General features: G+C 36.1%; 1 protein-coding gene across 8 annotated transcripts in view; it reads right to left on the bottom strand.

The window, feature by feature from the left end:
• Positions 1-12,728, bottom strand: part of BIRC6 (baculoviral IAP repeat containing 6) — a 4,524,268-nt gene that overhangs the window by 87,420 nt on the left and 4,424,120 nt on the right. The gene's annotated exons all lie outside the window — the stretch shown is intronic.

Below are 12,728 nucleotides of genomic sequence, written 5' to 3'. Positions count from 1 at the left end.
GGTTGTGTCCAGTTTTGGTTTTGATATTTTTCTCATTGGGAATTACAACCTTCAGACGGTAGCAGCACTTATTTTTTCTTAAGAAAGAAGAACTGTTTAACTGTGCAAAAGTCCGTACGTAGTTCGTAAGTCTTGTGCACATTCTTTATCTGCTGCCTATATAATCCTATAATTGTGCATTAAAATCTGTGTGCAAAAGTCTTATCTGCTGGCTGTAACTGTGTAAGTGTGCTGCTCTAATATTTATCTGCTGGCCGTTGTGTACTTATTGGTCTGTTGCAGCATTTGCCGCTCTAATGTTTATCTGCTGACTGCAGGCCGTTGTTGCATATTGGCTGCTGTCTGCCTGGTTGAATGTAATCTAAAAGCAAAGTTCGTAAGCCTGGCCATTCATTAGTTGTATTTAGCTGGGTGTGTATTCCTCTCAAGTAAATAACTCTCTGCTGCTCGTAAGTCCAGCCATTCATTAGTTGTTGTATTTAGCTGGGTGTGTGTTCTGCTCAAGTAAATAACTCTATGCCCGTAACCATATTGATCTGCTGCTGGACGTTCTACTGTACTGAAGAGCTGTTGGACATTCTACTGTATTGGGGGGGTGCTGCTGGCCATTCTACTGTATCAAAGTACTGCTGGCCATTCTACTGTATTGGGGGGTGTGTGCTGCTGGCCATTCTACTGTACGTGAAGTACTGCTGGACATTCAACTGTATTGGGGTGTGTGTGTGTGTGTGTGTGTGTGTGTGTGTGTGTGTGTGTGTGTGTGTGTGTGTGTGTGTGTGCTGCTGGCCATTCAACTGTATTGAAGTGCTGCTGGACATTCTACTGTATTGGGGGGGTGTGCTGCTGGCCATTCTACTGTACTGAAGTGCTGCTGGCCATTCTACTGTATGGGGGGGGGGGTGTGAGTGAAAATGCCCAAGTTCACTATACCTGGTGGCTAGTGTTACTCAGGCTCAAACCTTGTACCTTAGGTACAGGTAGCAAGGGCCTGAATTCCCTACCTAAACCACTCTTTGGTCTGTTCCTCTTACAATTTTTGGTTTTCTAGCAAATTAGTGAGAACTGAATTCAGTAAATAATGATAGCCATTTATGTTTTAGTCTTTCCATCTTTCAGGAAATACATGGTAGCACAAATAATTTTATTCTAGCAACTTTTCTCAGATTATACAAGCAATGTTTAAACTTTTTTCCTGCTCCCCCCATATTTTGGCTTTTTCCAGATTTCTTGTGCTGCATAGTTCTTCAGCAGGAGAAATGTCTAGTGTTGCTTCTGCCAAGTCTGTTTGTGTTAGCAGCACAACAGGTACAATACTTGCTTTTGATGCAGTGGGCTTTTGGTTCTACTCCCAAAGTATGTAGATGGATTACTGATACTGTACCATGTGTTGTACTTTTAAAGGGAGTGAATGCTGTAGTCCTGAGAAGATAATGTCCTATTTGGCAGAGATATCTAGTAACTATGAACCTGTTATCAGTTTGCCATCCATTCCCTATTGCAATATTACTAGCTTATCATTTTTTTAATGTAACAGCCAATTTATTCCTCAAGGGCAGCAGGCACTTTATTGTAGATGAAACAATGATATTTAAAGTTGTTTGCTAGAAGCAACCTCTTCATTAGTTACAGATCTCTTTAATATTGAATTATTCAGATTACTTTTACTTCTGCAGAGATTGTGCATATTACTGATACTGGTGGACTGTAGAAGTTTGAGTAGACTTTTATGACAGAAATGTTCTGAATTGGGCAGTTTTGTCATTATTGGTTCATACATTTTGTATCACTGCTAACTGGAAAAATGTTCAAAACAATAAATTAAAAAATGCGTTCTAAAAAGTGTGCTGTATTATACAAGGATGTATGTTTCATGTGCAAAGGGCCTATGACTTGAAAACAGCCCAAAGGTAATCTTTATCCGCCACTGGCCAAATGCAGTTTCTTTGAATGTGGATTTCAATGCTGTTTCAATGAATGTGAGTTTATTTCAAGGGCAGAGAAGTTTTAATGCCAATTCTATTTTCATTGTGAGACTGTATTGCTTTGTTTAGCAGATGTCTATTTGTGTTTTTACTATAAAGCATTAATGAATCCAAATAATCATTGTAGAGGCAAAGCAGTATGCATATTAGTGTTTATGGTAAATGTGGCAAAATAGCCAAGTAATGGGAGGGCTGTGTGTCTGGGGGACCCCATTCAACCATGATTTTGTCAGGGGCGAAGGGCGGCAGACTCCGACAGCCCTAGGCGGCACAAAGTCTTGCTACGCCACTGATCAGTAGGCCATGGAGAATGACTTTTGGAAGTCCTAGCAAACTATAATATTCTTCTGTTAAGATTAGCATGTTGCCTACCATTAAATGCCCTACCTTTACCACAAAACCCACATACTGCAAGTCACCAAAAACAAAATCCTAAGGTTTGTCATCTTCTCCCTTCCCAATGAACATCATTGCTACGTATTTAAAAAAAAATGGATACCATTGACTACAGGGTCTGAGGCCATATTTTGGTTGTCTGTTCCTCAGTTTGCATTTGAAAGTTGGTATCCCACAATTCACTGGAGTGGGTGGATTACATAATTATTTATGCAAATGTTATGTTAATCAGCTTACAGATTTGTACTGAGTTTCATGGGCCTTTGTCCAGATTCTTCATGTTTCCAGGGTGAGAGGTATGTCTATATTGCATATAAAAAAACAAGAAAGGAAGGAATCAAGATACTCGTATCATGACTACTTTCCATTTTTTCTTCTGGGGAAAAAAAACTTCTATGTGAAAGAGGCAGGACACAATCTGGCCTGTCTCTCTATTAGAAAACTTTTCTGAAAAGTTAATCCTTGTCTGTTTCTGCATACATAAGCATAAGGTAGTAGCCAGATCTCCTTCAAGATTGTTGGATAATGACAGTGTACGCATTAAAATCAGACATGAGAATCTGTGTACAGTACCATGTGAGGTTCTGGGTGAAATTAGTATGAGCTTATGTAAAAGATACATAGCAAAGGTTTAAGCACATAATTCTGCAGGCCCACTGAGGCTAGTGGCATGAGTTTCAAAAGGGCTTGTTAAACTAACAACCTTCACCTCAAAGTAAGCAGTGATCCATGCATTGCAAGAATGGCAAAAAACACTTGGAAAAGTCAGGAGGTAATGAGAGCTGTAACACAGAACCACAGGTCAGACAGTTAGTGACTTGTGTATTGCAAGAATGACAAAGAACACATCTGAACAGTTCAGGAAGTAACTGTCCAGACTAAGAGGGTTGTAATACATGCTACGCAGATGGTAACTATGAAGTGAATAGTCTAGGGTACTGAACCAGGAGTTTTATGAAGTCAGGAACATTTACAGCTTTCTGAATAAGGGGATAATAGCTTTTCCCCATTCAAGACTGACTCTTCAGTAGCATATGCAAACTAGAGAGTTCAGGAAACATTAAAACCTGAATAAAAAAAATGGACAGCTGCAACTACAACGCATTTACTGAATGTCCTCATTGCCAAGCAATGCAAAATGGAAACAAATAAGGGACAGTGGTAGCAGCCCATTATTAAGCTGAGGATTAAGTAGGAAGGAAGAAAGACATTCCAATTCTTTTCTGAAAAAGATGAAGTAGAATAAGAAGATGCAATACAAAGATCACTGGTAGCGTATGAAAATGCTTAGGCAGACAAAAGTATACACCTGTAATACCCACATTTTCCTGGTAATGAAAAAGATGTGTGAATAAGCCTCATTTTCAATTGTCTGTTAGATGGAGCTTCATGGATTGCACTATTTGGCAGTAATGTCAGAAACACATTTACAACCACTGCCAATTTGCTTAGTTACAGTAGAAAGATGACATGAAAAGTCAAACAGCAGCAACTTAACTTGAAAAAGTAATCAGACTTGTTTAGAGGCATCACTGAAAGGTTTTTGCAATAGAATGCCAAATTACAATGTACTGCAAATAATTCCATAAAGCAAGTCCTTCATCAGGCTGATCTAGAAGCAGACATGCAAAAACAGGGGGTCACTGCTGAGTGCTCAAAGAAAACCTACAGATGACCTTGCAAAGCAGACAATATTTGGTGAGGCCAGTGCTGTGGAGTACAGGAATAAATCCCTAACTATAGCACAGTCACCCCAGGTTCGATATTTGCCCATAGAGGTGAATGAAAAGGACAAGCAGAAAATGAGGGTGAATGAGAGTGAATGAGAGTGACCCCGTCTTAACCCTGAAAAAAAAAAAAAAACAAAACAAAAAAAAAAAACAGATGTCTCTCTCCTGACAAGGGTAAACTAAGAGGCCGACCCCCCCCCCCCCAACAAGTTCAGACTTGTTCGTGAGGGTGATATTCGTAACCACACTGAATACAGGGAGAATAATTGGATAATTATACTTAGAGCAGACAGGGGAATGGGCCTAAATGAAAGAGCATCTATTAAACCATTATTGAGGAAGCGTAGGAAGATGAAATGAATATTAGAATTTGTAGTACATATATGTAGCTATAATGTGTTTTCGTTTAGTATACATTCATACTTGACATAAGAATTTAGCATTCATTTAGTTAGATTGTGATATTGATATCAATTCCCATATTCCTTACACATATTATATTCTATATAATTTTTCATTAAGCAAGAGAGATGCTCTATAACACAATTTAGGTATTTAGGATGTTGTAAGGCATTGTGTATTTTTATTAATATATGTGTACATATACATACACTTCTGTATATATTTTTTATAGATACATACAACTATATATTTGTTTTTTATATGGATAAATAATACACATTATTTTAGCAGAATATTATTAAGTACTACTGATCAGCTGAATTAATGGATTCCTTATATAATATTTTCATAAGGACACATGTAGTGAGATACCTTTAAAAGTGTTTAAGCCTGTTGACTGACAGAGAGTCCTGATTGGGCTTTGAAAAGTTTGAATGTTTTATATAAATTGAATATTGTATGAGTGTAACTTATGTTGATCTGAAGAAGCTGATTTAGCGAAAGCGCTCATCAAGTTGCAATAAAAGTTTTTTATTTGTTTTACAAAAGAAGTGACTACCTGCTTGCTCTGTTACTTACTACAAGTTCAGACTAGAGTTTAGACTACCAAAAGGGGTGCTTGTAGAGACAGCTTTCAGAGATATCCAACCAATACAGTGGAAGGATGTCAAGGGACATTTGAGGTGATGAAGAGTAGAAATGTAGACTACAAAAGAGAAGAACTGGCTCCCTTCATACAGAAGGGAGACCGGTTTCCTTTTAAGAAAGCCATTTACTAGGGCAAGAAGGCCTTTGAAAAGTGAAATTAGAATAGTGCAGCTCACTGCTTTTCTTTTCTCCACTAGATTTGATGTACTTGCTTGTAAAAATGCCTGTGATGACATCTATAGAGATGTCCATATTCCCTATGAGCAACATAAGATATTGCTTTTCCTGCTTTTGACCAACTGCTTCAGCTTTAGGGTGCAGATTTTCCTATGGGCTTCTGTATCCTTACTTTGTCTACAATCCATAAATCTGGTAGTCTTCTGCAGTTTTCTGTCATACAATATTGCTAATTCTGACAAATTTATTTCCATTCTTTCCAGCATTTCATTCACTATGATATGATTTTCAGGCATCAGTAATGCATACAAAGCAGGAAATTTGCTTTGCAATGTTTGCTCATCAACAGCTGAGATGGTGAAACACTTGGTTCCTGCAGATGGTAATATTTATTTATTCCAAAATGCGCCAAATGTTCTTATTCCACAACATTGTGAGATGACAACTGCTGAAACTCTTGCTACAGCTTGTCATAACAGTCTTCAACTTTTCAGGCAATTCTTTCTCACTGAAATGAGGACAGCATAAAATGGATGTTATATCACAAATCTCCAGGCATGCACAAAACATCTGAATTTCTGACTTCTGAATTGTAGCACAATTATCAGATATGACACCAGATATCAACATACACAACACACCAGACAACATGTACAACAATATGCCAAGTTCCGCTAGAGATTAATGAAATACACAAAACTAGGCATTATCTTGTACCACTTATGTTTCCATCACCTTTTAAAATACTACTAACCCTCCTTTTCCACCTATTATCTTTCCTCCCACAAACCACAAATCCCCCCCCAAAAAACTTTTTTTATATACCAAATTGTAGAAATGTCTATTAGCACTTCCTGAATGATGTACCTATATTTATAACTGTTTTTGTTACTGTATACTAAGCTATACAAATGACTATTGGCTCTTTTTCCTGAATGATGTAGCTATGATTATAACTTTTTTTCCCTGTACTGTTCTACAGATCACTCAACTTTGTAACCTTTTATTGTAATTATCACTGTATAACTTAACATGTTAAGTATACTATAAATCTTTGTGTGTATGTAGAGCTTTTCTCCCTAGGCCTCACATGGAAAAGGGTGACCACCTAGTTGGACTTTCTTAGTAAACAAATGCAAAATAAATATCCCTTATCTCTAGAATACTTATTTTAATGTACTAATTCTACCTGAACTTGCCAGGTCTGATTATTTCAAGAAACGTGAAATAAAAAGCCACACATATGACACGTATGGATTTTAAGCACTGAACACTTCCATATCCACTCTACTCTACAGACTCTCTAATACAGAGTATATTAGTCTCTCACAAATCAAATGACCCACATTATTAGAATTTATTTTATGTGCTACATTGTCAAAAATTATATTGCATATCTCATTTTGGTATATTTCTTTTACTCAGGAGGTTACTCACTGACGGGTATAAACTTAAGTTTTTATCAACAAGTGTTCCTCTCATTTAAAATATAAATTTGCTGAGAGCCAAGTGTTAAAGCACTACCACAGATGGAGGGGAACAGCCCTATATATAAAGTTAAGACTGCTCCCTGTTCTCTGTGACAGTGCAGTCTCAGAGTGGATATATGTACGCAGCATGTGGTATAGGGGTGCAGGGGTTTTCCCTTTGCAAAAATATTTACCTCTGGTGTTTTCGTCTTGTTGACAAATCTGTACATAAACTGAGACACTGCTGTTTTCACTTGCCAACTCATTGCCAATCAAGCACTGGTGACGGGATAAATTCAATCTAGTTAATCTTGTACAAGTATGCTTACCAAAGAAATGGACCAGATACACATTTTTAATATTCAGAACAGCAAAAAAAAGAGGTAAACAATGGGCTGCACTGAAAACCTAAATCAGGGGTTACCTTATTAGTATGGCTTCTCATTATAAAAAAAGTAAGCAATATGAAAATGACAAAGAAGATTGAAACACTGTCTTTATTATAACTACGAAATCCTACCACTGAAAATGAGTCACAGATAAAAACACTGCAAAAGTATTTAATAGTATTATATATTAATCAATTATCAGTTTATGAAAACAGAACATTAGTACTACATTAAGAACAGACCCAGACACCCTCCAAATTTTTAGCCAAAATCTTAAAAATCCACAGATACCAAAATAATATTCGAGATATATACTACAATAGTGCTAAAATAGCCAATGATCAAGACATCCTAAATTTCTTTTATAATTTCTTTCACTTGTATACCAATATAACAAATCCTAAATCTGCTACAGACTTAGAAAATTATCGTAATCAACTCTCCTTTCCTACATTAACTAAAGATCAACAAAACATTTTAGCAACTCCTATTACACTAAAAATGTACAAAATATTGTTTGCTTATTTAAAAATATATGGTCTGCTTATTAAAATTTAATAAAGCCCAGAGATCCAATGATTTTACCACTGAGTTCTATAAAGCTTTTCAAATAATCTTAAAAATTCTTTACAATCTACATGGATATATCCAAAGTAATGGCATATCTGACCCTTATATTAATCTACCTAAAACAATTTTAATACCAAAACCAATCAAGAATTGTATGGACATTTCTAATTATAGACCCACTGTATTACTGAAGGCAGATACCAATATATTAACTTCCATATTAGCCAATAGATTAAAAATATAACACATAAAGTTGTATCTCCTTTTCAGTTAGGATTCTTTGAGCATAGGCAGATCACTGATCCAAACATTCATGTTATATAATCTTCACCATTTAAATATATCAAATAACTCATCTCAAATTGTTGTTTGAATAGATGTTGCCAAAGCATTGACAGAGATAATATTCAATTTATTTTTGCTGTGCTTGATAAATTCAAAGTACCTACTTACTACTTTAACTTTTTTTAAATAAATATACCATACTGCATTCATTCAATAGTAAAGTCTTTTGGCTTTTCCCGGTTAGGGGTTGTCACAGCAGAACTCAGGTCCGCTTATGATTGGCAGTAGATTTTTACGGTGCCGAGGTGCCAGCCCGACACCCAACCTTCAACGAAGGCACACCCATTCATGCACATACCTACTTGCATGCCTTTAAATGTCAATCGACCGTGGGGAGGACATGCAGACTCCACACAAAAAGCACTCCAGCCGAGAATCGAACCGGAGAACCTCTTGCTGTGAGGCGACAATGCTAACCATTGCATACACTCAATAAAAAATAAATGAATTTACAAACATATCCATTTAAAATGTGGACTGAGACAAGTATGCTAGAACCTCTTTTTTATATCTTATTCAAAAAACATACCACACCATAATATACTGAAATGCTTAAATAACAAAATTCCTTTTTACTGCCTATGCAAATGACATTAATATATACATCACTAACATCAATACAGATCTTCAAAAAATATCAGCTTTTAAATCTTACTCAGAGGTATCTAACTACAAAATAAAACTACATCATGGTCCCATTAACTTCAATAATATAGGAGACATTCAAATAAATTATTCTCTTGATTACCCAGGTTTAAACTTTAACAGTAAGGATATGAGAAATAATCTAACAATATATTTATGTGTTGGACCTCTATTCAATCAGGTACAACTAGGTGGTGACACATGAAATTTACTTTCTTTACCAAAGTAGACATTATTAAAATTAATATTTTCCCTAAATTACTACTTTAAAGATTCTCCCCAAGTCTATATCACTTAATTTCATTAATAACATGGATCTTCACTTTCAGAATTTTTATGGAGTCCAAAATCTATTATAATCATATACTTCAAACTAACGGCACCCAGAGAGTTAGGAGGATTGGGACTGCCAAATCTCCATTAATACTACCTACTTCGCTTTAGAATGCAATTCATTTAGACTCCAGAAACCTTGTACAGATCCCTAAAAAGGTTAACAAATGTCATAAATAACTATTTTCTCTGATGTGTAATATTCAAGCTTTACCTTCCCTCAATATCACACAAGTTAAATCTATGACAATATACAAAACCTTCATAAATATGATTCACTCTTTAAATGCCTAATGAGATGGATTAATATTTCAGATTGTTTTGAAGTACTTCATCCAATTAATTTAAACCTAAATATACAACTGACTAATTGTATAATTAATATAAATTAATTCCTATTGCTGAATGGTAAGAAAGTATTTGAATTCATTCAAGATCCCTGACTCTTATATCATCCTTAACAATAAGGCATTCATTTTTCCCCAATTATTCTTCTTTCTGTTCAGACTGTGGAGAAGACAATGCAGACATTAAACATAAATGTTGCTCCTGCAAGTACCCTAAAATATTATGGTTGACTCTTTTCAAGAAAATTAAGAATGCCATTCCTGAAATAGATAAATTATCTTGAGGGCTAGCTTTACTTCATATATCTTCCAACAGCTCACACAGAAAATATCTATTCATTCGAATAACTTTTTTTTCTCTTCTGAAACTATACATTGTACAGCAATGCTTAATATGAAATCCCTAAATTGGAGATACATTAGTAATATGTCATATAAGTATCGTAAAGCTTTCAAATTTATACATAAACTTTCAAAACATTATTATCAAACTATTCATGCTACCACTATGAAATTACTTTCATAAATTTTATTTTGATCTAAACTCATTTTGCTCTATGTCCAACTCAGATTCCATATTTCAATTCCTCTCAGATACTAACCTTACATCAATGCCTTTGTATATATTTACTTTTTATTTCTCCTCCGACTTGTCATCTGAATACCTTTTCTTTACATGAACTGAAGTCAGCATTTGTTATGTTGTATAAAGTGATATATTAGGTTGTTATAGTTAAATTAACACAAAACAAAAGCCTAACATTCTATCAGTGTTATCATTTTGTATATACTGTTATAAGTTTCTCATATGATATGGTTATTGTTGTAATAAAATTAACTCTATCTTTATAATAAAAATATATTTCAAACAATAATCATAACAGCAGTCTGTGACCTAATTATACCACCCAGTGGCTAACATGTATTGTTAGACAAAATACTACATTTTCACCTGGATCTAGTTAAAAGTTAACAATGCTTATAAATTCACAGCATTTCTTTCCAACAACTGACCTGCACTCTGATGTCAGTTCTTCTTAAGAAATTCCATACATTACCATATTAACTCTTTCACAGCACTGCTAGCAACTTATTTTCATATTTTATATAAAATGTAATTTCTTTTCAACATTCTTTTTAAATATTTGAATAATGTCTTTTATTTGCACAGGTTATGCAGAATTTATCAAAAGCAAGACAATGTTTCCTCTCTTGTTCACAACCCCAAGTGGTACATGCTCTCTAGTTTTCTTCTAGTATATCCTCACATGGATTTCTTCTTCATATGCATTAATTCTCCATCACATCTTCACAGTACTTCCCATTTTTCCATTTCTGTTTGACTTGCACTGTATCACACACAACCATTTCTTCTGCTAACTCTTAACTATGTACTATTAACTTCAACACCCCTGCTTTGTACACATCCACAACGTTTGATAACATCAGGTTCTGTTCTCCTTCACATCATTCTCTTTTGTTTCATTTATTTCACCACTATTAAGTCTGTTATTAATTAATCATACAACCAACCAAATTCACAGTCTTTGACTCTAATCTCTGCGGCTATTTTGTCCTAGTATAGCTGCACTAGGTACTGCATTTAGCTTTAGCCTCCTGCCTAAACGGCTGATGCTAGTAATCAATTCCATAACTGTAGTAACTATTATATGTCAGCCTCGCACTAGCTTAATGTGATTGCTTACTGGAACAGACTGCAAATATTCACGGCATTTCTCTACAGCTCCTTCTAACTCCACGTGCAGGCACAGGAACCTCCCTTGAATACGCACCAAACATTCTCCCAGCATCTCCACCTATACTACTTTATTCTACATTATATGATGCTTATCCCACTCTAACAAACTTCCTACTGAAGACATACTAATGGCTCACTCCTTTCACTCTATACTGCAAATATTCCAGGACTCAGTTCTCGCATACAAGCTCATCTTTCATGCAACAGTTTGACTCCTGAGTCGTCCACTCAAACACAATACACCAGAGAATTGCCGAGAGTTAATATTTTTTGTTCTTATCCAGCTTATTTTGGATTTGTGTGTTGCTAATTACTCTGTTCTGTTTCATGAGTGCCATTTTTGCTAGTGTATGCTGTTGTTTCAAGTGTTGCCAATATTCTATTGTTTCCACTCAAACTGAATTCCCAAGTGTTGTCACTCTTATTAGCTGATATATGGATGCACACTGAATCACGCTGTACCTTAAGAGGAAAATGCACTGTGTTTTTTAACCACCTAAATGCTTGCATGCTGGTATTGTAAACTAAACCTTGGTACTTTTCTCGCTATTCTTTCTTTCACTCTAACTTCATTTCTTTTGCTCTACTACTTCCACTCACCCACAGTGCACTCTGACTTACCTCTGCTGCACTAGGCTCCCCTTACTTTATCTGCTCTAACCACCTACTAGTTTCTCTCTTGTCTACTGTCCCTAAATGCTGAACAAATATCTTTCTTTCTCTCTTTACAGTTTGCTCTGCTCTCCGTTCTCCAAACTCAGGTGCTCCCCTCATCAGAACTTTCTACCAGGAATACCTCCCTCCTAAGGAAGACTTAGTTATTGGACTGCCGACATCACAAGAAACGTCAGTGCAGTCTAATAGTGTGTTTTATTTTCCCTCCAAAGGAACCTAGCGTGTACATAGCTTTTTATAATAACCTAGCCTGTGGTTAAATATTTGTAACTGTCTCTACCCACTACATGCACGATAGCAGCCTACTGCAGTCTGTTTTTACCCTCCAACCCTCCCTTCCCAATTCTACAGTTATATTTTATTTACTATTTTCTCTCCATTGGCCGTTTAGCTGTAAAATACTACTTTGTACTTTTAATTTCACCACTAGGTGGCAGCTTATACTCACTGTAGACAACCATACCCCGATCCTCAGCTTTACAGAACATCCCCCTGTGCTGGTAAATTTTAATCCTGCTCAGTTTTTGCACTTTCTCTTTTCCCAGAACAGGCTCCTCTTCATTCTCTCCCTCCCATGAGAGAAGCAGTGGAATACTCACTTTGCTCTCTGACCTTCCCAATAGCTGCAGACAACATTTACCAATCTGGCTGTAGCACAGTTCTATTAATAGAGGCAAAGCCACTGATTGTTTTCTGTGCACTTCACTTCTTCTCAGCTCTATCAACTCCATTCGCCCTACAGGCTCACTCTGCTCCCCTACCCTGCTCCCATTTCTCACCCGCCCCCACTACTTGTACATTTATACATCCTTAGACTCCACCCTCCCCACCCCTCTCCAATCACAGCTAACAGCTCCCTCC

The sequence above is a fragment of the Protopterus annectens genome, chromosome 1.part2, assembly GCF_019279795.1.
Source record: "Protopterus annectens isolate FY-2018-M chromosome 1.part2, PAN1.0, whole genome shotgun sequence".
In the NCBI taxonomy this organism is placed as follows: domain Eukaryota; kingdom Metazoa; phylum Chordata; order Ceratodontiformes; family Protopteridae; genus Protopterus; species Protopterus annectens.
Note: the sequence above shows the minus strand (reverse complement) of the source record. Positions and strands in the feature narration are given on the sequence as shown.